This window comes from Tupaia chinensis, unplaced genomic scaffold, assembly GCF_000334495.1.
Source record: "Tupaia chinensis unplaced genomic scaffold, TupChi_1.0 Scaffold000101_1, whole genome shotgun sequence".
Lineage (NCBI taxonomy): Eukaryota > Metazoa > Chordata > Mammalia > Scandentia > Tupaiidae > Tupaia > Tupaia belangeri.
The window spans coordinates 2,244,830-2,249,445 of record NW_006159565.1 but is presented as its reverse complement, the minus strand read 5'-3'; positions in this window follow the sequence as shown (position 1 = coordinate 2,249,445).

The following is a 4,616-nucleotide window of genomic DNA, read 5'->3' as shown; positions in this document are numbered from 1 at the left end:
TGGAATGGCTCCCACCTTGCCTGAAGTAATCATTGTACAAGGGGTCTTCAGAAAGTTTATGAAAATACATATTATGAAAAAAATATTAAAAATATATTTCATGAGACCAGCAAGTAGCATGGTGGTTAAGACAATGTACACTCCCACATGGCCAACCATGGTTTGAGTCCCAGACCTGATGGCTTGCTTTCTCACTTTCTCTCTTTCTCTCTCTCTCTCTGTGTTTTTTTCCGGTTAAATTAAAATAAATAAATGAATAAATAAAATTAAATACATAATTCTTTAAAAATATATATTATTTTTAATTTTCTAGAGGGTGCACACACTGGCCAGAGAGAGATAGATAGACAAAGAGAGAAGGAAAGAGAGAAAGCATCCTCCCATGGAACGTGGTCGAGCTTTCTCTCCTTTCAGGATTTTGAGCATGCATGCTCATGTACCTGGAATGTCTTTTCAGACTCCATGTCCAAGACTCAACTATGCGGTTGACCGTGTCAGATCTAGCCACCTTAACCACCATGCCATAGGACAGTTTGGTCCCTCAAAAAACTGTTGCACCAGGCCAGCAAGTGGCATAGTGGTTAAAGTGCTGGACTCCCACGTGGTCAACCACAGTTTGAGTCCGGACCTGGAGGCTTGAAACTTACACTGGGTGCCTGTGTGTGTGTGTGTGTGTGTGTGTGTGCCCAAAGTCCCAAGAGGAAAATGGAGAAGGGATTAGCCATCCCTCCTGGGGGGGGTGATTTCTTACTTTCTGTGTCTCTCTCTTTTTCTCTCTCCAGCAAGTACACACGCCCTATAGTCAAAAATCTCTCTTAAAAAAATTTTTTTTGCACCAAAATAAATGTATACTTTCATTGCCACAGAACATTTGGAGGTTCCCTCGTACATACGTACATATATTTGCAGACTGCTCATTTTCACCCCTCAAATGGTCAAATACTTCACATGCAATTCCATCTAGTTCTGGGGACAGTGTGGAGAAACACATGTCCACGTCTGGGGGAGGGGGCCTTCTAAGGGCAATCTGGCCACATCTGTGCAAATGTCAAGGGACTCAAGAATTATCCCCCAAGGAATTTGCCCCGGAAGCTAGTACAAAGGCCCATGCTCACAGTCATTCTGTACAACAGCATTCGCGTTCCTAACAAGCGAGAAATGATGCAGGTGGGGAGCGAGGCAGATAAGATGGGTTATCCACAGAGCCAATGAGAAGACGAGCTGAGGCCTGTCTGTTCAGATAAGGAAAATTCACATTTGTCAGGTGACAACTCAAGGGCCTTAACAGTGGAAAGCACACAAAATAAAACTCTGCACATTTGGGAGTGTAAAATGGTGCAGCCCCTGTAGGAGACAAGACGGTAGGGCCTCAAAAAAGGACACGGAATTACCATATAATCCAGCAGTTTCACTGCAGAGCTTATTCCCTAAAGAATTGAAATAGGGTCTGAAAGAAGTATTTGCATATCATGTTCATAGCAGCCGAGAAGCAGAAGCACCCAAATGTCCACTGATTTCTGCATGGAGAGGCAGGTGTGCGCATGCCCCGAGTCCTGACCAGATAGAGAAGCGGAGGAGAAGGGCTTGTGGTGTGACCACGCCCACTGGGGGGCTTTCTCCCTCTTCCTCTCTCTCTGTCTCTTTCTGACAAGCACACATGCCCTCTAGCAAAATTTAAAAAAATAAATAAACTCAGAGCCAAAGGACAAATACTGTTGGCTTCAATTCATGTGAGGTTCCTAAAATCAGATTTATAAAACCAGAAAGCAGAAGAGTGCTTGCCAGGGCTTGGGGTAGGAGAAATGAGAGTGAGTGTTTCATGGGTACAGAGTTCCTAGTTTGCCAAGTGGGCAAAGTTCTGGAGATGGATGGTGGTGACAGTTGACAACAACACGAATATACTTAATATCACTGAAATAGACACTTAAAAATGGTTGAGATGGGGGACCAGCAGATGGCATAATGGTTACATTGCTGGACTCCCACGTAGTCAACCACGGTTTGAGTCCCAGACCTGGCGGCTTAAACCTCATACTGGGCGCATGTGCTTGTATGCCCAAGATTCCGAGAGGAGAATAGAGGAAAGGGGCTTGCAGCATGGCCATCCTCCAACGGAATGATTTCTCACTTTCTGTCTCTCTGGCGAGTGCACACGCCATATAGCAAAACTCTCTCTTTAAAAAAAATGGTTGGGACCAGCAGTTGGCATAATGGCTATGTTGCTGGACTCCCATGTATTCAACCGCGGTTCGAGTCCCAGACCCGGTGGCTTAAACTCACGCTGAGCATGTGTGCGTGCGTGCCCAAGATCCTGAGAGGAGAATGGAGGAAAAGGGATTGCGATGTGGCCATCCCCCCGGGGGGTGCTCTCTCTTTCTGGCGAGTGCACGCGCCCTATAACGAAAACCTCTCAAAAATAAATAAATAAAATAATAGAATAAAATAATAGTAACTAATTAAAACATATCCAATATGATTGTGGTAACAGCTAGCAGAATAGCATACCTACCAGCAGACACTATGGAAGCCCCTCATGTTCCCCTTGCTCCCACCTCCCTACTCAGAAGGCTGCTTCCTGAAACCTCAGAGCCTGTCTCTGACCCCTGACTTCTGGTCACAGGTGTGGGCCTGACCTGCCTGCACAGGGCAAGTCCAGGTGCAGGGTGAATGCTGCAGGGATAGCACCTACCAAGGAGAGACGGAAGTTCAGCAGCTGGATGCCCTGGAGTCTCTGCTCCCTGGGGACGGCTCCCAGGGAGTAGATCAGCTCTGCTTGTCCATGTGGTGACCTGGGGTCAGCTTTCTTCTCTTCCCTGTCTCTCAATCCGCTCCTCCACCTGTTTCTTGGGATCACTTCCCAAATAAACCATTTGGCCCAAATGTCTGTGTGTGGGGAAACCCCATCACAATGGAGTGCGGGCCTGTACCTGTGTATACATTGTATGTTTTTAGATGTAAATGACAGCTGCACTATTCGGTTGCCGTGACCTTGAGTGGTCATGTTGCTTAACCTCTCTGTGCTTCCATTTCTGCATCGATAAAAGGGAATAAAATAGTACCCTACCATGTGGGGCTGCGCTAGGGACTATTTGTTTCCTAAGACTACCAAAACAAAGGACCACAGGCCGGCGGCTCGAACGACAGAAATGTATGTTCCCACAGTCCAGAGGCTGAAAGTCTGAGATCGTGGCGTGGGCAGGCTTAGTTTCTCCTGAGGCCTCTCTGTGTGGCTTGTAGAAGGCTGCCTTCTCCCTGTGTCTCCCTGGTGGTCCTTCTGTGTATGTGTGTGTCCTCATATCTTCTTCTTACTTTTTAAATTATTTTATTTAACTTTATTTATTTATTTATTTTATTTTAATTAGAGAGAAACTGAGTTGTGGGGGGTGGGTGAGAAAGCAAGTTGCCAGGTCCAGGACTCAAACCACGGTCCCACACTCATGTGGGAGTCCAGTGCCCTTAACCACCACACCACTTGCCGGCCCCCCTCATGTCTTCTTATAAGGAGGGTGGGCCAGCTGCTGGTGTGCGGTTAAGGTAGCCGGATCCCACATGGCCAACAATGCAGTTTGAGCCCCAGACCTATGACGAGAAACATACAGGTGTGACCATTCCCCATAGCGGGTGTGTCCTCTCCTCACCTTTGCCTCTCTGTCTCTCACTAGTGTGTATGCACCTCCTGGCAAAATGTTTTAAAAGAATTTTTAATTTAATTTATTATTATTTTAATTCAATCAGAGATAGGCAGAGAAAGAAAGGGAAAGGGAGAAAGCAAACTGCCAGGTCCAGGTCTTGAACTGCAGTTGGCCATGTGGGAGTCCACCCCTCTATCACCACGCCACCTGCTGGCCTCCCTGTCAAAAATATTTTAAAAAGGAAAAATGCATTCCAATGATCTCATTTTAGCTTATTCACCTCTTTTTTTTCCTTGAGAGATTTTTGTTATAGGGTACATTTGCTCACCAGAGAGACCGAGAGACAGAAAGTGAGACTTCATCCTCCAAGGGGGATGGCCACGACACAATCTCTTCTCCTTTCTCTTCTCAGGATTTTGTGCACACACACACACATGCCTGGCGTGAGTTCAGGTGCTGAGTTCAGGACTCAAATTGCAGTCAACCACGTGCAAGTCCAGCCCCTTACCTCTCTCTTTCTCTCTCTCTTAACTCTCTCCATCTCCTCTGTCAATATTATAACACACACACATGGGGACCAGCAGTGGCATAGTGGCTCAGGCACTGGATACTCCCACATGGCCAACCATGGCCAACCACGGTTCAAGTCCCAGACCTGGTGGCTTGCTTCTCTCTCTCTCTCTCTCTCTCTGTGTGTGTGTGTGTGTGTCTGGTCAAATTAAAATAAATTAATAAATAAAATTAATAAATTCCTTAAAACACACACACACACAACTAAATCAGTTAATATGTGTAAAGAGTTAATACATGCAAATGGTAAGGGTTATAAAACAATTCCTTAAATAAAAAATTTCTATTGGGGGGCACTGGCAGGTGGCTTGATGGTTGAGGCGCTGGACTGCCCATGACTGATCGCAGCTCTAGTCCCAGACCTGGAGGCTTGCTTCCCCCTCAACTCTCTCTCTGGTCAAATTAAAAAATAAT